Source organism: Urocampus carinirostris, chromosome 5 (assembly GCF_059441175.1).
Source record: "Urocampus carinirostris isolate Australia breed hairy pipefish chromosome 5, RoL_Ucar_1.0, whole genome shotgun sequence".
NCBI lineage: Eukaryota > Metazoa > Chordata > Actinopteri > Syngnathiformes > Syngnathidae > Urocampus > Urocampus carinirostris.
In genome coordinates, this window is record NC_142353.1 from 31,966,945 (window position 1) to 31,989,763 (window position 22,819).

General features: G+C 41.2%; 1 pseudogene; it reads left to right on the forward strand.

Annotated features, from left to right (window-relative positions):
- Positions 1-6,557: 6,557 nt before the first annotated feature.
- The window catches only part of LOC148366057 (uncharacterized), a 149,679-nt pseudogene continuing 133,417 nt past the window's right edge, over positions 6,558-22,819 (forward strand).

A 22,819-nucleotide genomic window follows, 5' to 3' on the forward strand; every position in this document is an offset into this window, starting at 1 on the left:
ACTTTTGCTTTGCGTTGCTGATCCAGAAGACTAGTATCTCCTTATACCAGGACCTCTAAACATAAGAATTTCAATATGCAGTGGAACCACGGTTTTCGAACGCCTCTCAGTTCGAACAAATCGGAGTTCGACCAAAGATTTTGAGAAATTCTTGCTTCGCCGTTCGGTCAAAAATTCGGAGTTCGAACGCCGGTAATGCGTGAGTGCGTACGCTAGGGCGCGATGCTGAGCAGCGTACGGGTGTAGATTGTCCCCACCCCTCGTGACCAACTGTTATCACGTGCGCACTTGCCTATTTTTGCTTTCGCTTTTAATATCGGTGAACGGAGTGTTTTAGCCCCTAACTATGCCTCCGAAGAAGGTCGGTGCAAGCAGGACAGGTGAAAAAAGAAAAGTTGTTCGTACAACTATTGCCTTTAAGAAAGACATAATAGCTAAATATGAAAGAGGTGTGCGAGTTTCCGATCCTGCTAGGGAATACAGCATGCGCCTTCTGCTGACCACCACAAAGGTAAGAAATCCTATTCATAATTCTTTTCTTTATCTTTTTTTTTTTACATGTTCGTGTTAGCGTAATCTTTCGTACGGAAGATTACAATAACGCGAACGTACGATTAGCCTGGGTTAGCTTAATGATTACGTCGAACATTCAGGTAAACTTTCAGGGTGTTGGAACGGATCCCCCTTTCCAATGAAGCGCTAGCCACTTGTGGTGCTAAATGACTTGTAAACGACCTGATTTTTTTTATTTTTACACGTTCATGTTAGCGTAATCTTTCGTACGGAAGATTACGACAACGCGAACGTACAATTAGCCTAGGTTGGCTTCATGTTTACGTTAAACATTCATGGTAAACATTCAGGGTGTTGGAACAGATTAAAACGATTTACATTATTTTTAATGGGAAAAATGATTTCGGTGATTGAACAAATCGGTTCTCGAACAGGGTTCTGGAATGGATTATGGTCGAGAACCGAGGTTCCACTGTACAGTAATTCCTCGGTTATTGCAGACTCAAACCCCCGGGAAACGTGAAAATCCGCCAAGTAGTGACGCCCCTTATAAAAGCCTTAAATGGTCAAACTTACCTTGAGATGCTGCCTTACTGACTGACCGTATCTCATTACTATATTTTTTATGTTCAATCATTATTTGAATGTTATTAGTGATCAGAAAGACTTTTTTTGCTGTTTAAGGTTCATCTGGGGCCGGCATGGCAGCTGGGTGGTTAGCGTGCAGCCCCATGATGCGGATGTTAAGGTTCAATTCCAGTTACTGCATCCTCCCTGTGCGGAGTTTGCATATTCTCCCCATTCCTATGTTGCAACGCCATGTTGCGGATATTGAGGGTTTAATTCCAGCTACCGCCAGGGTTGGGTAAAGTTACTTTAACTGGATTACTTTCAATTACTTTTGGATTACTCCAACACCTAATATGCTAATAAAAGACAAAAGAAACTAAATATGAATAAAATTACTAAATTTTGGGCAGGCTTGGGGAGTAACGGATTACATGGAACGGCAAAAATTATTTTGGCAAGCTGTTTGGATTTATTTTCATTTTGTTTCCGTCGCATTTTATGTTAGTTTTGCCAGAGATCAAAGCCAGGAGAGAGAGCTTACCACGTGTTGTGAGTCATAATTTTATTCATATGTTTCGTTTGTCTTTTATTAGCATTTTGGTATTGGAGTAATCCAAAAGTAATTAAAGGTAATCCAGTTAAAGTAACCCTACCCAACCCTGGCTACTGCATCCTCCACGTTCGGAGTTTGCATGTTCTCCTCATTCCTGCGTGGGTTTCCTTTGGGCACTCAGGCTCCTCCCACAATTCATTGGCCGATTTAGATTGTCCCCAGGTATGAAAGAGTGAGTGAGTTGTCCGTCTCTGTGTGCCCTGCTATTGGCTGGCAACCAAAGTCTACCATAGCCAGGATAGGCTATAGCACCCCTGCGAGCCTAGTGAGGATAGGCGGCGCAGAAAATGGATGGTTCACTCTGTTGCTTTTGGACTTTTTTTTGTTAAATCATGATTTAATTATTATCATATTCTATGTTCCTGCAGACCATCCCTAGATGGCACTGGAGACCCAGATGAGTAATCCCTCTTGTGTGAGTGTGTCAGTCTATGTGTGTGTGGCTCACAGATTCAATTATTCATCATTTCCAGTCCAAATATGGTTAAGCTTTTCAACGCCGACTCCTTTTTCTTTTGCCGGTTGTGTTTATTATTTATTGTGCAACAGCTCACGATGTTTGGGTTGACTAGAAGGCCGGGTTGCAATAATGTCACTGCGTAGGTGTTGTAATTATGTCCTGCTGTAAAAACATAGATGTACGTTTCGTGTCTGTGCGGTGGTTTTCCTGCTTCTCTTTTTCCACGCTATATATCTCAGCGGTAAGTGTGCAGATGGTATTATTTCACATTGCACTAGTGAATCTCAAATATGGCATCTGTTTCCTCCCATGAAATGTATATGTGAATATTTTATCCCATATGTTCCAATAAAAAGATATTGCAGGATTTTATCCACGGTGTACCCATATTAAATACATCTGTAATGTACAAGAATCGTATAGGTCAAGCTAAAATAACGTGTTTTTCCACGTGTTTTTTTTATTGGGGGATTTAAAAAAAGAAAAGTGTGAATATACTATAAAACTGCCCCGCTGGTGTTGAAAACTCCCTGGAAGTGGATCTTCCGTAGCGAGCAATGGCGGTGTCAAGAAGGGAAAAACAGGTCGAAAGCCGGGACAGGAGAGCAAAAACGTGGTCGGGGTCAGAGACGGGTCGCAAGCCGGGACGGGAGAGCAGACGCGGTCGGGATTAAAAATGGGTCGTAAGTCGGGACGGGAGAGCAGACGCGGTCGGGATTAAAAATGGGTCGTAAGTCGGGACGGGAGAGCAGACGTGGTCAGAATCAAAACGGGTCGTAGCCGGAGACTGACGGGAGCAAAAACGGGACAGGTGGGAGTCAGGGTCGAAAAAGGCTTGCCTAGTATACAATGAAGCACACAGACGGACTGACAACAGGGGATTGACATGACTGAGTTCAAATAGTGACAGGGAGCCAATTAGAACCCGCGGTGGTTGGCGCCAAATGAGCGGGCACAGCTGAGTCAGTAATCATGACAGTGTTGTTTGTTATTGCAACATCCGTTGCAGCCTGGTCATCCTGGTAAGGGGTTTATCTATTGTGCGGCCCCTTCTCAAGGTTTCCTCGTTTTCCTTATGTTGAGGTTTTTGAGTTTTTCCTTGCCCTCATGTAGGTTTTAGATCAGGGGATGGTGTCATAATAGTCTGTAGTCTGTACAGCCCCTTGAGACTCCTTGTGATTAAGGGCGTCACAAATAAACATGACTTGACTCGACACCGAGAGTTCTGAATTTCACTCTTAAGAAGTCATTCCGACACCAGCTTGATTGCTAAAAATTATGTATTCCGCAAAATACTCTTCAAAACTTGCGACAACTTCAAATTAAAACCGACACCGGTATTATTTAAGATTCTCTCTTCTCTCTCTCGGTCATTTGGTCTTTTGTTGGACTTGAAGAGGCTCACATATAAAATAAAAATGAACAAAAAAAGGACTTAAAGCGAGCACAAAGCTTCTTAGGGGCCAACGGCGGCAGAGTAGAGTGTAAAAAGCATGTGAAGGATAATGATTACTGAGTGTGCTCGCTTCCATACCCACTCTGATGATTTGTTTCATGTCTCCAGGAAGGTGAAGTGAAATGTGAACGCTTTACAAAAGCAGGAAGTGAATGCTTTCTGCTGGCGCCTTCATTAGCGTTACTATCGTGGTAATTAGGTCACTCCTGGGTTTTTTATCCACGCCTGCCTTTGACTGTGATGCTTGCAGTATACAAGCCAATAATGATTGAAAGGTCACTCACGGGACAGTATGCATTTCCATTAATAGCAGTCAAGTGTTTTGGTGGTTTTGTTGTTTGCAAACTGGCTTGCCTTTAATATTCACCTTTTTTCCATCACCTGGTATGATATGTTCCACATTAATATTTTTGTTTTTTTTTCTAGTGATGGAAATTCGAGCTCTTTCAGCTCTCCCGAAGGGCGCTTCTGTCATGATTACCTATGTGAATCACCTGTGTCCGATACTTTGGTGCCAACTGCCTCGGACTCTGATTGGCTCCCTGTCCCTATTCAAACCCACTCCTATTCGTCCCCTTTGGTCAGTCCGTCTGCAAATCTCTAAAATTACTAAATTTTGTGCAGGCTTGGGGAGTAACGGAACACATGGAACAGCAAAAATGATGTTGGCAAGCTGTTTGGATTTATTTTCAGAGAGATCAAAGCCAGGAGAGAAAGCTTACCACGTGTTGTGAGTCATAATTTTAGTCATATTTAGTTTCTTTTGTCTTTTATTAGCATATTTGGTATTGGAGTAATCCAAAAGTAATTGAAAGTAATCAAGTTAAAGTTGTATATATTCATCCATTATCTGCACAACTTATCCTCAGTAGGGTTGCGGGAGTGCTGGAGCCCTTCCTAGCTATCTTCGGGCAGTGGGCAGAGGACATCCTGAACTGGTTGCTAGCCAGTCGCAGGGCTGAATTGTCTTTATTGTCATTGATATAAACGAAACGTGCAGACAGCACACAGCAATTTCTATCACAATGGCAGGTTGTGTGGGTGTATGATGGTGGGCGTGACTGCATGTGTGCGCGGCTGTGATAGGCTGGTGCATACTGTCAGTCAAAAAGCAGGGACGGTGCACAAATCAGTGGGTCCACCCAAAACAAACGGTTCCAGCAAGCATTATTATACCCCTAAGCTAACCACTTAAAACATATGTGTGGGTGTTCTCACCTTTGTTGGGTAATTTGTTGTAACAAATACACAAGTTATATTATATCCATCCATCCATTATCTGCACTGCTTATCCTCAGTAGGGTCGGAGGGTGCTGGAGCCAATCCCAGCTATCTTCGGGCAGTGGGCAGGGGACATCCTGAACTGGTTGCCAGCCAGTCGCAGGGCACAAAGGGACAGACAACTCACTCACTCATTCACACCTAGGGACAATTTGGACCGGCCAATTAACCTGAAATCTATGTTTTTGGAATGTGGGAGGAAACTAGAGTGCCCGGAAAAAACCTACGCAAGCACGGGGAGAACATGCAAACTCCACACAGGAAGGTTCGATCTCATGACCTCAGAACTTTGCCGAACACGCGCTAACCACTGCACCACTGTGCTGCCCAGTTCTAATATATAAAATATATAAACATTCCCCTCCCCTGTTTAAATTTTTTGTGAGTTTTTTTTTAATATATTGTAGTGCATCCCTTAATTGAGACTCCTTAATCAATGAAGACAATTCTAAATCATTTTTACAAATGAAAAAATGTAAATTGTGAATTGTCTCAAATGATTTTGGGATGGGGCAGTACTTGTTTTTTTTAATCAAAATTTTATTGTAAAGCACTTTTCAGCCAATGAATTGCCACACTGTGTTGTACAAACAGAAATAAATAATCAGCATCCACCCGCAACTCCACATGACCAGCTCAAGTAACATCACACCAAAGGTAAATGTAGTTTTATTTTTCCTTTACATGTCTATGTATGTCAGGTTAATTGGCCAGTCCAAATTGTCCCTAGGTGTGAATGAGCAAGTGAGTTGTCTGTCTCCGTCTGATCTATTATTAAAAATAAGGAGGTTATTAAAGCAAGGACATTTTCTATGGGCATGGCAATCCTCACTAGTGGAAGTCTGAAAATCACTTGCTTTTTTTAATCAAAATTTAATTGTAAAGCACTTTTCAGCCAATGAATTGCCACCATGTGCTGTACAAACAGAAAAAAACCATTAGCATCCACCCGCAACTCCACAGGACCAGCTCAAGTAACATCACACCTAAGGTAAATATAGTCTTATTTTTTCTTTTACATGTCTATGTATCTAACTTGTCCCTAGGAGTGAATGGGTGAGTGAGTTTTCTGTCTCTGTGTGCCCTGGGACTGTCAGGCAACCAGTTCAGGGTGTCCCCTCCCCACTGCCTGAAAACAGCTGGGATGGACTCCAGCATCCCCGTGATCCTAATGTGTATAAACAGTGCAGATAATGGATGAATAGATGGATTTTAAGATGTTGTAGTTGACTTTTGGCACCAAGTATTGCATTTTTCTTTTTTTCCAAAATGTTCATCATTTGTGTTGGTCATCTTAATGATCTTGTCACAATTTTTATATTCCAAAAACCTCGGAATAAAACTCTGACACAATGGATGAACACACGGATGATTTTTCTGTCTATTAAACATGTATTAGGAACACATTAAAAACAGTCCCATAAAAGTGAAGCCCATTGCCCCCAATCTCAGCGAGGAACTAAATCGCTTAAGCCCAGCAGATGGACGCTCATTAAAATGGTGCTTCACACATCACAGTCAACTGGTAACGTGTTAAATATTCCGTCTCACACAACTCGGGTGATTTTGTCCACTGAAGAAAAAAGTTGGCTTATCATCTAAAATCCTTCTCCTGGAATGTAAATACCCAACTGCAAAGAACAGGAAGAGATTGGCCGACAGCCATGGGAGACGCTGCTCCTCGGAGCTTTCGCTATGTGGAGGCAGAAGATAAGAGCCAGGTAGGACAGAAAGGTGGGGAGAAGGGATTGGACAGCAAGAAGGAGGAAATGAGAGGATGATATCAAAGGAAGGTAATACACAGAACAAAATGGAACCGGGAGAGATTTCCATACAAGCATTTTGGACATAGTCCAACATCTCCGCTTATCAAAGCGTGGTGACCTAGCGTTATATAATTAACTTACGTAACAATAAGAAGGGGACAATTCAACATAGTGGTAAAGTTAGGACTCCAATCAAATAATTCAAGGATGTTGTTCTTTGTTTTTAAAAAGGCTCTGTTCTTATGCATATATTCACTTTTCCTACCACACTGATTCACTACACCGACCCTGGGGCCACCTACACACTCTCAATCGCTGGATACAGGAAGCACAACTAGGAAGTGGGGTCTTCCTCTATGTGTATATCTAATCATATACACTGGGACCTCGCTACTTCGCAATTCGACGTTCGCGGGTTCAGAGCTTCGTGGGCCTCAAAAATAATAATAGTTAAAAAATATAAAACAAACAAAATAATATCAATATTTTTTTTTAATTAATAATAATGAAAAATATTACATTCAAATTGGAAATCACATTATTTTACAAAATTTGAAAACAAAATATTCAATTAGAATTGGTAATTGCATCATTTTACAAAATTTTAAAACACAAAGAAATGCACGTACACGCTAAGCGTCACGGCCATAAACGCAAGCTCATTGGCCAGCACTCGCTGAATACTCGACTCCCCATTGGCCCATTCACTACAGTAGACCACGCTTATCTCGTACGTAAACTGTACAGCACAATAAAGTACGCTTCTCGCCATTACTGTAATTAGCCTTTGTCTGGCGGTGATTTTTAAAGTTTTGTGAAGTCCTCGTGATGGCTCCTAAACGCTCTTCGTGATGCAGCTTGTCAACCGAAGAAAAAGTGAAAGATGCTAACAATTACCGAAAAAGTGAGTTTATTGGACAAATTGAAAGCAGGAAATAGCTACGCTAGCGTAGCCCGACATTATGGCCTTAATGAATCCACTGTTAGATACATAAGGAAGGAAGAGAAGAACATCCGCAAAACTGCTGCAATATCTTTCACGAAAGATGCCAAAAGGGTTGTAAACACCCAGAATAAGACCATGGTGTGAATGGAAAATGCACTGGTTATTTGGATCCACGATTGTAGGGCGAAGAAAATCAGCCTGGATGCAAACCTAATCCGAGGTTAAAAGAATTTATTGTAAGAAGTAAGTTAAATTTTGTTTTATTGTTTGATTGTTTGATTGTTAAACAAGAATCTCTCTCTCTAACCATATTGCATATGGTGTACTGTATTGTACTGTATACAGGGAGGGTGGTGTATTGCAAAGGTTTTTTTTTTTTTTTTTTGAAGGGGCGTCGCTACTTTGCAGATTTTCACTTTTTGCGGCTGGTTTTGGTCCCCATTAACCGGGTCTAGAAAATGATAATAATAAAATAAAATAATTTTAAAAAAAAAAGAAAAAAAATTGTTAGCATTTTTGAAGGGGCGTCGCTACTTCGCAGATTTTCACTTTTCGCGGGTGGTTTTGGGCCCCTTTAACCGTGATAACCGAGGTCCCACTCTACTGAAATCAGTCCCAGAGACTTGATACTTACTGATGAGCTGCGCAAAATAGTTTTTTATTAAAAACACACATATTTTTCATGTTTTGGCACTTAGGGGCAATGCATCTGAAAACATATTTGTACGTTCTGGCCTTGAACGATTTAATAAGGATGTTGTGTATTTGAAAAAATATATACATGTTAGGTAGTCGAGATTCAAGTGTGCTAGTCTTTGAATACATGGGTAGTTTAACTATTGTAAAGAGCGCTGTATCTTGATTACTGATGTGAATCACCTGTGCCCGCTGTGGGCTCTGATTGGCTCCCTGTCCCTAGTTAAACCCAGTCCTGTCAATCCCCTGTTGTCAGTCCGTCTGCGAACCTCTGTCGATACAAGGTTAGCCCTTTTTGACCCTTACTTTTGGGTCCCGGCCTACCAGTTGAAAACCACTGCTTTAGGCCTCTGCAAGTGTCTTTGGTTAGGTTTTGTGTCAAGGCACCCTCAATAAAATCTGCTTTTGTGGGGTCTAGTCTCGTGGGGTCACTAACATCTTTTGGGGACCAAATTGGGTACAGCAGCTCCTGGACACCAACCATTCCAAGCAGCCAAATCCAATCTTCCAACGGGCCATTTTTCTTGAACCTCATCTCATTATCTCATTAGCTACACCGCTTATCCTCATTAGGGTAGCGGGGGTGCTGGAGCCCATCCCAGCAATCATCGGGCAGTGGGCAGGGGACAAGCTGAACTGATTGCCAGCCAATCGCAGGGCACACAGGGACAGACAACTCACTCGCTCATTCACACCTCGGGGACAATTTGGACCGGCCAATTCACCTGAAATGCATGTTTTTGGAATGTGGGAGGAAACCGGAGTGCCCGGAGGCAAGCACGGGGAGAACATACAAACTCCGCACAGGAAGTCTGGAGCTGGATTTGAACCCACGCAGGAGGTTCCCAAGACATGAACTGTGCCGCACATGCGCTAACCACTGTGCCGCCGTGCTGCCTTTTTCTTGAACCATTAAAGTAAAAAATAAGGAGAATACTAGTGCCTCTCTTTAAATGCTTTGCTTCCCCAAAACATTTTTTTAGCAGAAGCATCTCCGACCAAACGTCTGCCTTAGTGTGGTCTGCTCTCGTGGGGTCTCTAACATCCTCTGGTGATCAAAATGGGTACAGCAGCTCTGACCACCAACCACTCCAAGCAGTCGAATCCAATCTTCCAGCGGGCCATTTGGTTTCTAACAGCTAATGAAAAAAATCAGGACAACACGGTTTCCTCTCTTTAAATGCTTCACCTTTCCAAAACATTTTAGCAGAAGCAGCTCTGACTAAACATCTGCTGACTAAACATCTGCTTTTGTGTGGTCTGCTCTCGTGGGGTCTCTAACGCCCTCTGGCGACCAAAGTGGGCACTGCAACTCCTGACCAACAAACCAATCCAAGGAGCCGAATCCAATACTCCAACGGGCATTTTGCTTGTAACATTAAAGTAAAAAATAGGAACAACACTAGTACCTCTCTTTAAATGAGTCGTTTCCCCAAAACAATTTTTAGCAGATGCAGCTCTGACTTAACATCTTCTTTTGTGTGGTCTGCTCTCGTGGGGTCTCTCACGCCCTCTGGCAACCAAATTGGGTACTGCAGCTCCTGACCACAGACCACTCCAAGCAGCCGAATCCAATCTTCCAACGAGACATTTTTCTTATAACCATTAAAGGGCGGCAGTAGCTCAGGAGGTAGAGCGATCGTCTTAGGATTAAGGGATCCCGGTTCGAATCCCGGCTTGTCCGTGTTACATGTCGAAGTGTCCTTGGGTAAGACATTGAACCCCCAATTACTTCCAATAGGCAGGTTAGCGCCTTACATGGCTGCACAGATCACGGCCGCTATTGGGAAATGTGAAGCACAATGTAAAGCGCTTTGGGAAGTCATTGACTTGAAAAGCGCTATATAAATGCAGATCATTTCATTTTCATTTCATTTCATTAAAGTAAGAAAATGAGTACACATTAGTATCTTTCTTTAAATGCTCCCCTTCCCCAAAACATTTTTTAGCAGGATCAGCCCTGACTAAACATCTACTGACTATCTGGTCTTGTGTGGTCTCTAATGCCCTCTGGCGACCAAAGTGGGCACTGAAGCTCCTGACCAACAAACCAATCCAAGCAGCCAATTCCAATCTTTCTACGTAACCATTATACTAAAAAATAAGCACAACACTAGTACCTCTCTTTAAATCCTTCGTTTCCCCAAAACATTTCTTTTAAGCAGAAGCAGCTCTGACTAACGCTTTCGAGATTAGGAAATGACAGCAGGCCGGAGGAAAACAGGAGACAAGTTAAAGCTGAGAGTTGAGCTAAAGGTTGCCCGGCTGAGTCATCGTCTCGGAGGAGGCGACGAAAGCGCAAAGATTAAACTGGAGATGTGACGGCATAAGCTGCCGGCGAGGTTCTCCGGGCAGGAGCGTTTACTTTGAGAATTGCTCTAGAAGACCTGGAGTAGTGGCTGGGACGTTATCTCCTTGGGATCGGTCCTCCGAGTACAAACTGGAGTGTAGTGAATCCTACGAAATGGAAGTGAGAGTACTATGCATCTAAGTCTAGCACCTATCTATGACCTCTTTTATGGGGGCGGCAGTGGCTCAGGAGGTAGAGCGCTCGTCTTTGGATCAAGGGATCCCAGTTCGAATCCCGGCTTGCCCGTGTTACATGTCGAAGTGTCCTTGGGTAAGACACTGAACCCCTAATACCCCCAATAAGCAGGTTAGCGCCTTACATGGCTGCAAGGCCGCTATTGGGAAATGTGGAGCACATTGTAAAGCGCTTTGGGAAGTCATTGACTTGAAAAGCGCTATATAAATGCAGATCATTTCATTTCATTTCATTTCATTATGTATTTATCTTCTCTTACAAAATGACTCGGTACAAACATTTGCAATTTACTTTTGCTATAGTTTCACAATTCTATTACAATTCTCATCAGACTTAAATGTAGGCAGTAATCTGTTGAATTGTTTTGTTAAAATGTGTGTACGTTTGTTGTGTTGGCCACCAGGGGACAGTATGTTACAGCCATGCGGTTGTTAGCAAAGAAGAGCTTTGCATTTAAATTATTTATCTTTGCAGGGAGTAAATAAAAGGTAAATCCGAATGTTTTTTAATTGTGTTGACATTTTTTTTACTGTTCATAAACTGGATTAATCTACCTGTCTGTGGGGGTTAGATTAATGGTCTCCAACTCATGGCCTGGGGCTAGCTGCAGCCTTCAAGGTGATAGTTTTGAGGAAACCTAATTAAAAAGTAAAAGCGACAGTGTGTTTTATTTGACCACAAGATGTCGCTATAACATTAAGTGCCGTTAAGTACATTAAGTTCTTCTTAATATTATATTTTTTAAAAACAGCCACTGTCTCATGACAAATCAAGCGGACGCAGTTGTTTCAGGGAAAAAATACTCCATTTTCAACTTGTTCTGGAAGCGGAAGCCCTCACAGTCAACTTTCCTTTTTTATGTACAGTTGCATTGTCGGAATGGGGGTGGGCTAAAATTCTCACAGAAAGCCAAGGGCAAGGTGGCCAGATAAAAAACAATATATTTTGATGTGCTAATCTTTAGTGTATTTATACGAATAATCAAATTTCAAAATAATTGTTGTGATCAATTTGATTATGAACTAGTTGTCCAGTTTTTATGTTGTCATTCTATTGTACCTTTTGGTACCAATACTTATTATGAGGCAGTTCAATTAACCAAACCACACAAAGAGGTTTATTTTAAGGTACTTAGATTTGTTTAAACCTTGGCTGGGTTTACTTTTGTCTAGATTTCTTCAAAATGAGTCAGCGGGTAGTGTGTCACCTGCATGGCAAATTTTTAAATGTCATTACTTTATTTAGATTGGTCTTTTTTATGGAAATGATCAACTGCTGCATTTTGACATTTCATTTGGTTGGGAACAAAAACAAGGAAAAAGGCAGCACACTTAACATGTCCGCTAAAGTTTTCCAAGGATTTAATCTTCACATTAAAAAAAAACAAACAAAGAAAAAAAACTAATTAGTGTGAATTACTCTAATTAAATTCAAACTTTTAAATGGCATATCTTCTTTTTGTACAACCCATTTTAAGATTGTCAAATAAATAACATGAAAGGGAGATAAAATCTTGTTTAGGACTTAAAAAATAATATACATTTTAAACAAATTACCAATAAAATATGCATTAACATGTTAAACTGTAATAATTGCCCTAAAATAAACCCTAAAATAATTTAAATAAATGTAAGACCTATATCAAAAATGGCAAGAATAACCTTATGAAAAAATGAATACATACTGTACATTATTAGAAAATGCATTTTAGATCAAATACACATTAAAATATTGAACTATAATAATTCAAAATATACCGTGAAGTTATTTTGAGAATATTATAAATATGTAAAAAAAATATATAATTAAAACAAGCACATACCTACCTGTCAGGACCAGAACGGAAACAGGACCCAATTGCGTAGCGTTTACCACAAGTTGTATTGAAGGAAAGAGGAAGGGCTGCGCCCACGATCCAGTGTTCGCTGGACGCGGGAAGCAAGTCGCTCTCGCAATCTGATTGTGATCCGAATATGGAAGTGGATCTTTCGTAGCAGGCGATGGCGGTGTCAGGGACAGAAAAACTGGTCCGTAGCCAAGACTGGGAGAGCAAGGAGTGGTCGGGGTACGAAACGAGTCCTAAGCCAGAACAGGAGAGTAGACGTAGTCGGGGACAAAAAGAGGTGGTAGGCCGGGACGGGAGAGCAGATGTGGTCAGGATCAAAACAGGTCGTAGCCGGAGACAGACGGGAACAAAAACAGGACAGGTGGGAGTCAGGGTCGAAAAAAGCTTGCCTGGTATACACTGGGGTTTGCAGACGGACTGACAACAGGGGACTGACAACAGGGGACTGACAGGACCGGGTTCAAATAGTGACAGGGAGCCAATCAGAACCCGCGGCGGTTGGCGCCAAATGAGCGGGCACAGGTGAGTCACATCAGTAATCATGACACCTACCTAACTCACTCACTCACTCCCTAATTAAGTAACTAACCAACAAACTAACCAAAAATTGAACACATACATTAATATATGAATACATTTAATAAACAAAGACAGCAAAAACAAAATGGCAAAAAAATGACCAGTCTTTCTTACGATTTCTGAAAATACAATACACATGTAAGAAAATATATGATCAAAATAAACACATACATAAATATGTAGATTCAAAAAAAAGAAAAATAAATAGATGAATATGTCGGCAGCTGGGCAGTTTGAGTGGTTTGCGCGTCTGCAACACAGTTTTGAGGTCATTAGATCAAACCTTCCTTTGTGGAGTTTGCATGTTCTCCCCGTTTTTGTGTAAGTTTCCACCTAGGACTCCTGTTTCCTCCCACATTACAAAAACATGCATGTCAGGTGATTTGGCCGGTCCAAATTGACCCTTAGTGTGAATGAGCGAGTGAGTTGTATGTCTCTGTGTGTCCTGCCACTGGCTGGCAACCAGTTCAGGGGGGTGTCCCCTGCCCACTGGCAGAAGATACCTGGGATGGGCTCCAGCACCCCCACGAACCTACTGAGGATAAGCAATGCAGATAATGGATGTTGGCAGGTAAAAGAGAAGTCAATAAAAGACCAAACATCGTCCCTTTAGGTTTTTTTTTCAATCAATCCCTGCAAATCATTCAGGCTCTGAAGTATCAAAGCAGCCCCAGAATCTAAAGCTACCACTTTTTCTTCCCAATTTACTTGCTAGTATCACGTTCCTTCCTCATCCGTCCCCCTAACCCCCTAAAAGAATGATGAAATCGGCTTCCAATAATGTCCCGAATGAAAGCAAAGTATATTAATGCAAATGGAATGCTAAACTGAATGTCACGCTGCGATACTTTAATGTGGTCCCTTTTTTCATTCCTGGGTTGTAGGCTGTGTGTTTTAACAGCACAGCAACATAATGTCACTGTCAGCGTGCCTATTAAATCTCCGACTTGATTGCTTTTAATGTTTGTGCGCGAACAAATTTCGAATTTGATTGATCATTGGCTGCTGGCGGTGATTGTGGTGGACTACCTTGCATGTGGAGATTCTTTAATGCCATGAAACTGAACAGCATTAATGATCCTGGATGAAGAGATGGGTAGCGCAGTACATTTACTCCTTTACAGTTAAGTAAATTTCGGGAAATTTGTACTTCTAGGTGTATTTTTGAATCTCTATACTTTTACTTGAGTAAATTTTTAAGAAAAAAGCTGTACTTTTACTCCACTACATTAGGCATTATTGAAGTAATTACTTCGTTACTTGATAAATTCCCTCCATGTAATTACATGTCCGTGTCATGATTACCGATGTAAATCACCTGTGCCCGCTCTTTTGGCGCCAAATGCCTTGGACTCTGATTGGCTCCCTGTCCCTGTTTAGACCCACTCCTATCTGGCCCCTTTTGTCAGTCCGTCTGTGAACCTCAGTTAACACAAGGCAAGCCTTTTTCCACCCTGACTTCCACCTGTTTTTGCTCCCGTCTGTCCCCCGGCTTTCACCCGTTTTCTATCCTGACCACGTCTACTCTGCCGACCCGGCTTTCGATCTCTTTTGTCCCCGACATTGTCTACTCACCTTTCCTTGTTTATTGTATTGTATTTATTTATTCAGCCAGTATAAACCATAAACATGATATATACAAGAAATCATTTGACACGCGAACACTCAATAATGATGAGATACTAGATTTAAAAGAATAAAAAGAATAGAGTAAAAAATATGTTGTAGCGTATAATACAAGGTAATTATAAAGAATAGTTTGAAACGAAAGAAAATGTAAATAACAAGACTAGGTCGGAGGAACGCCGTTGGCATAATAATACTATACATAATAACCTGAATCAATTCCCGTTGAACATATGGATAGCGGAAGGGTAAAAACTGTCTTTAAGACGTGAGGTCTTGCTTGCAATGGAGCGAAGACGGCCACCTGACGGCAGGTAATCAAAGTACCTGTGAGCATGGTGACTGTGATCGTCTCGCTTATGACCCCGACCACATTTTTGCTCTCCTGTACCGGCTACTGACCCGTTTTTCCGTTCCCAACACTGCCATCGCTCGCCACGATAACGGTTAAAGCACTTAAATTTACGTTGATTATTTCAATCTCCTTTTAAATTAAATGTTTTTTTTGCTGATTGGATGGACTTTGATCATTTGATGATCTGATTGGTTGTTTTAAAAAAAAAAATCAATAAATACGAGATTGCTACGGTTACTCAGTTAATTGAGTAATTTTTCCACCAAGTACCTTTTAACTTATACTCCAATAAGTATTTGGATGACTACTTTTACTTCTACTTGAGTAACATTACAGACGCCGCCCTACTTACGAACGACGACCGTTTTGTTGACATGATGGCATTTAGGGAAATCCAAAAGTGAAAAAGTTTTACACGTATGTAATGTAGATTTGTCAAGTTGTTTCACTGTACATTTAGAGCGCAGTCGCACAGGCAGACACAGGCAGAAAAGCGGCAGGGTGACTGTCTAGCCAATCAGAAAGCAGAACACAATGCATGATGAAAATCCAAGTACCAAAACTGCAAAAAGTAAACGGCAATACAGCAAGAGACCACTGCGTTTGGTTACTGCTGTATTTTTGACATTGTTATTTTTGAAACAGGCGGGTGGTTAGCACGCAGCCCCACAGTGCAGAGGTTCAGTGATTAAGTCCAGTTATTGCAGTTTGCTCGTGTGGAGTTTGCATGTTCTCCTCGTACCTGCACTCCGGTCTCCTCTCCTAATTGTCCCTAGGTGTGAATGAGCGAGTGAGTTGTCTCTGTCTGATCTATTATCAAAATAAGGAGTTATTAGAGCAATTATATTTTTTATGGGCATGGCAATCCTCACTAGTGGAAGTTTTAAAATCACTTGCTTTTTTTAATCAAAATTTAATTGTAAAGCACTTTTCAGCCAATGAATTGCCACTGTACGTGCTGTATAAACAACAACAAAAAAATCATCAGCATCCACCCGCAACTCCACACGACCAGCTCAAGTAACATCACACATCACACAAAAGGTAAATATAGTTGTATTTTTCCTTTACATGTGTATTTATATCAGGTTAATTGGCCGGTCCTAATTGTCCCTCGGTGTGAATGAGCAAGTGAATGGTGTCTCTGTGTGCCCTGTGACTGGCTGGCAACCAGTTCAGGGTGTCCCCTGTCCACTGCCCGGAGATAGCTGGGATGGGCTCCAGCACCCCTGCGACCCTACTGTAGATAAGCGGTGCAGATAATGGATGTTGGATGGATGTTTTATAACATAATACATGACAGAATCCCTACTCAAAGATAAAAGTGCTTTGTTTTGACAGAGCCAAAGGGTGAGATGCGGAAATCCGCATTCGTCCCAAAATGTTTTGCCTAGCGTCCATCTTCCTTAAGCACTTCTTGGACGTTTGCCGACTCGGACATGTCCAAAAACGCAGCTTGACAGTTGTTTTGGCAGCATCTGTAACGGCAGCCAAGCGATTCCAACATCTGGGCTCAAGCAGCCATGCTTGTTAGAGACATCTGTGCTGCGTTAGCAAAACAGAGTGCGAAGCCGACGATATGACGGAGCTGAAACTTTGAGAGCACTCGACGAATATCTGAAATTTTCTTTTCGATTATTATCGGAAAAAGGGGAAGGTATCATGATATGAATATCCAGACATCAATGGGAGGTCGGGAAACTTTGTTTGTGTATTATAGTATAGTTCTAGGTCTGAATAGGGGTGAATACTTTATATTTTTCCATTTACTGTTTATTATATATTTTGCAACCTTAATCTCATTGTTGCAACACAATGATAATAAAGGTGATTCTGATTCAGGTGTAGCATACCTGTCACTGACACGTTTTTGTGTATTTCATATATTTATTTTGATCATCTAAAATTGTGCATGCTAATGAATAATTTTTGTTTTTAAATCTAGATCTCTCGGATCTAATCAGTATCGTCACTGATAGCAGACGATAGTGGTATCGTAGATTGCTAATATTGTCGCGGTATTCTACAGTCTTGTTGTGAGTAAATAGGTGCTGTGTTGTGTTTGTGAGATTTATTTTTATTAATAAGGGGAATTGCAATAATTAACACCTTAACAATCCTGTAAAATTTGCTTAAAAGCCCAATCCAAGACATATCCATCCATCCATGCATCCATTGCCTGCACCGCTTATCCTCAATAGGGTCACGGGGGTGCTGGAGCCCATCCCAGCTATCTTCGGGCAGTGGGCAGGGGACACCCTGAACTGGTTGCCAGTCAATCACAGGGCACACAGAGACAGACAACTCACTCGCTCATTCACACACAATTTGGACCGGCCAATTATCCTGATATGCATGGTTTTGGAAGCACGGGGAGAACATAAAAACTCCACACAGGAGGTTCGATCTCATGACCTCAGAACTGTGCTGCTAACCACTGCGCCGCTGCCCAATCCAAGACCTACTCAAAGTAAATTGAATGCTTTTCTTGAACCTGTTGGAGAATATGCATGGTTTTGGTCTCTTTTGAAAGGTAAGCTTTTGTCACAAACTGAAATAATACTGCAAGTGCTCCTAAAATTGAGTAACACATGTTCAAATAGAGAGAAATATAAGGTTTGTTACTCTTGCCTGAATTAGGTTTTTTGCAATCACATGCCTACAAAAGAGTGTAGCATTAGCATTTTAGCGGAAAACAACTGCTGGGACAACAGCATAAAGCCTTATCTAGTCCCATTATAACTTAACTCACAACATCACAATCTAGAAAACTAAACATTGTATTTTACACATTTTCCTGAAGGTCTATCAAAGGGTTTACTAAAATGGCATTTTGGAGACAACCAGTTTACAGCTCTAAAATCTCTGCAACCTTGGTATTTTATTTTGGCCAATTTTTAGACATGACTGATTGCGTGTGTGATAATTGCACATTAAAATGGATACCGACTTCCTTTTCGCCCTTGATAATTTTCTGCTTGGATATGAATACACATTGTAAATATGAATACATTTTTGGGGGGAATTTCAGTGGCTAACCAATCAATCATTATTTGAATACGTCATTTTTTGCTGAAGATTTTTTAAGCCAAAGTAGATCATTCAGACATTCTTAGGCTATGGCCAAGGACTATAAAAAAGGCTTTCAACTGGTCAGGAGTGGTGTCAATCAAAAGGTCAGAGGCTATCGGCCATATTGGAAATGGTCTCACGAGTTTGTTTACTTTTAAAAATAAATTATGGGGCAAAATACATGGATTACAAAAAGGAATGTCAAACGTTGCAGACATGCTTTTAGGTTGACTTTTTTTAATCCGTCAGTTTTATCATGTGTTTTGGAGTAAATATTTTACACGGTTGGATTCACTGAACCGTCCTGAATGTAACAACCTCTTGTATGCAGAGAATCGTTTTATCAGCTGACTACCAAAGCACGATACTGGTGAGCTATGCCGGCTTTATAGTTTTCGGGTACCTTCTTTCAGACTGATCTTGTGATGTTTCTGTAATGAGTACATTTTTAAATTGTCATCATGTCTTGAAGCTTTACAATGATATGTGGCATGGCATATTTCAGTGTCTGGTTACATCGTGAAGACACGCCTTCGGGGTAGGGGAGGTGGTGTCCGCAACTTAAAATTTCGTGACTGTCTTCTGCCATGTCGTGGTTTAAAGTCATTATCGCGGCCTCAGTCGGCTTGTTTCTCAAGTACTAATAAACCCTTATCTTTAAATATTTTTGGGGGTTTGGACTGTATTTGAAACAGGTCTTTTCTTACTCTTACGATTTTTAGGCTACATTGACAAAAAACCCTGGGAACGAGCATGAAATGACTCTGCATCACTCCATGCTAAAAATAAGATAAAAAAGCAGATAGGCAAGGAGGGTATAAAATATGAATAATCTTTAAAGACACTTCAAATGACAAATCCCTGTCATGATTGCCTTAGTGAAGCCACCTAGGGGCAATTGTTTGGCGTGCTGGAGCGCGCTCTCTGATTGGCTGACGTTCTCCTCTTAAGCGGTCAGCGTCCAGAGAAGGATGTCAGACCGTACTTCTGTATTCCTGTGTGTTTCGCCAGATTACCAAGTACCAAAGACTACTCTTGCTTGATTGCCGCCTGCCTTCTGATTTTGACCTGTTTCCGTTCCACGTTTTCGACCTGCTCTCCCACCCTGGCCATCGACCTGCCCGCTAAGCTGTACCGATTCCACCTACCTATCACGGAACTGCCATTCCGTCCGAAGCGGCTGATGACCGACAGACCCCGGCGTCCAAAGCCAGTTCCGACAACTCTTTCTAATAAAGATTCCTTTGAAACAAACGCAATTGGGTCCGAGATTCCGTCCTGGTTCATGACAATCCCAGCTTTATTAAGCTGCCTATTTCAAAAGGTAAAATAGCAGAAATGTCCCAGGTCTTCCAACCCAATAGTTTCAGAGCCCCTTTTCTTTCAACACCCAAGCACATTTGAATGATCGTACGAAACGAATAAACATAAATGAATAATTTGTGCTTGTGAAACCGCGGCAGAATACAATGGAATCACAAATACTGGCATAGAACGGCCATGATTTTGCTGTGCAACACAGAGGCTCGGTGAAAAACAAATTTCTGTGAATAATGACAGCCACTTCATGCAAATGGAAATATAACAGCGTCTGCGGCGGGCGGGTGGCTCGTGGCCCGGGGGGGCCGAGCCGAGCCTCATCACACCACATTGCACACAAATACAATATAAGGACTCGTCATCCCGCTGAGCAATTTAAGCTGGGAGAAGAAAAGAGGAAGAAGAAAAAAAAACGGACTTTGGAAATATATGGCACTTTGCGTTAATGTGTTGGTCCCAGTGTTCTTCCGTGCAAATGGTCTGTAATGAACCCTATCACGGCTTCTTACGGTTTGTTTACACTCTAGATAAGCAACGTGGGGGTTTGAAAAGTGTTGCACAAGAGGTAAGTCTTTCATGATTAAGACATGTGAGAGTACTATTTTTAGAAAAATAAAGAGTTGTTCAGAAGTATAAATTGGAATTGAGCAGCAAGTACATTGCCTATTTCCCCCCTCTTACAGACTCTCCCTTACTTACGACCATTCGACTTACGTAAAACAGTAGATTATTTTTTTAGATGGACTTGATTAATTGTTTTAAAAAAAAAATCAATGAATACGACGTTGCCACAGTTACTTAAGTAATTTTTCCACCAAGTACTTTTTAACTTTTACTCAAATAAGTATTTGGATGACTAATTTTCTTCTACTTGAGTAATATTACAGACGCTGCCCTACTTATGAACGAGACGATCGTTTTGTTGACATGACGGCATTAAGAGAAATTCAAAAGTGAAAAAGATTTACACGTACGTAATGTAGATTCGTGAAGCTGTTTTACTGTACACTTGGAGCGCAGTCGCACAGGCAGACACAGGCAGAAAAGCAACAGGGTGACTGTCTAGCCAATCCAAATGCAGAACACAATGGACGATGAAAATCCGCAAAGTACCAAAATTGCAAAAGGTAAACGGGGATACAGCAAGAGACAGCTGTGTTTGATTACTACTGTAATTTTTGACAATGTTATTTTTGAAAAGAGGTTGGTGGTTAGCACGCAGCCCCACAGTGCAGAGGTTCAGTGTATAAGTCTAGTTATCAAACGATTATTTTTTGCGGATATCGAAAAATATCCAGACATAGCTGTAAGTCAGATTTTGAATTGTGTGCTTTTTTTTTGCCACTACCAGCGTGTTTGAAACTGACTTTTTTTAACCTTTACCATTTTCATTGTACGTTAACAAAAACTGTAATGATGAGCATGGAAATTCTATCAACTCCCAAGCTCAAATCAGCTGGGACAATAGCATGAAGCTTTATCTGGTTCCTGCTCAAATTTGATCACAATCTGAAAAAACAAACAATTGTATTTACAGGTTTTTTTTCAGTGCTATATTTTGTATGTTTAAGGTTTATATAAGTAACCTGTATTGTTTTGTACTGAAAAATAAACATTTTATAAAATATTATGCTTTATAAAGATAAATAAAGTGAAGTTTAACTTACTTTTGGAAGATGGGCTTCAAGAGTCAGGCTACTTCCTCCATTGTGGTAGAAAGTGGCCGAAAAAAGCGGTCCAACCATTTTCTCAACCGCATCAAGCTTCCATATTCCACCTGCATTTCAAATGAAACATCTCGCCTCCTCATTACACTTTACACAAACCATATTGAATGGATGCACGAGATATTACACAATAAAAATGTCAAAGTTCTTAGCGTGCTGGAGATACAGTATAGAATGTTTACTGTCATGATTACGAAAGTGAAGTCACCTGGGGGCAATCGTTTGGCGCGCTCTCTGATTGGCTGACGTTCTCCTCTTAAGCAGTCAGCTTCCAGAGGAGGACGTCGGACCGTACTTCTGTATTCCTGAGTGTTTCGCCAGATTACTAAGTACCTAAGACTACTCTTGCTTGATTCCTGCCTGCCTACTGTTTTTGACCTGTTTCCGTTCCACGTTTTCGACCTGCTCTCCCGCTCTGGCCATTGACCTGCCTGCTAAGCTGTACCGATTCCACCTACCTGTCACGGAACCGCCGGCGTCCAAAGCCAGTTCCGACAACTCTCTCTAATAAAGATCCCCTTGAAACAAACGCAATTGGGTCCGAGATTCCGTCCTGGTTCATGACAGTTTACACATGAATGAGGAAGAGGAAGCGTACTTTAGGGGGGGATGCTGGGTAACTTCTCAAAGCGCCACCACACACCAGTAGCGGCGGAAAGAAGCACTGTAGTAATGTCCTGTACTCGGAAAAAGGTGCACACAATACAAAATCTAACTTACAGCAATGTCCGGATTTTCATCGACATCCCGACATTTTTTTTTTGTATCTACTGTTTTTCGTAAGTCAAATGGTTGTAAGAATGGGAGAATCTATATTTATAATCTGTGATTTTTACGGTGTATACATTACATCCATGTATAGTTGCTGTCACAGTAGCATACATCCGTGTATAGTATTCGTCTATGCTTCTGGCAATTTGTAAAGACATGAGAAAAAGCAATGGAGCACACTTCGAAATTGAAACCAAACAAACACAGTACTTTGTTGATTTTGATGAGTGACATACAGTATTTGTAATCAACCCTTACTTAGTGTCAAAATTAAATGTGGAAAATAATTTTTGCATGTAAATGTCGATCATGCTTGCCTTTCCAATCGGATTGCTGTTTGTCTTTAGTCTTTGAAAACTATTATTTTGATTGCTCCAATCAGTGCGCGGAAAAACAAGGCGGTTTTCCGATTGGTTTTGATTGCGAATAGACATTCCGATGTCTTGCCGGGTGTTTTCTTACTGGACCAAACCCAGTATTCGGACTTTGAAAAAAAAAAAGAGCCGGAGAGAAGCAATTCTGTTGAGGACATTTATTACAAAGTTTAAAAAAAAGAATAAACAGAGTACTGTGGGCCAGTCTGATCAGGAGACAGTTGTTATTGTCGAAAAGGCATCGAATTTTGTTAACCACAGTTTAAATAAGAAAGGGGTATGGATTTGCAAGATGGAACATGA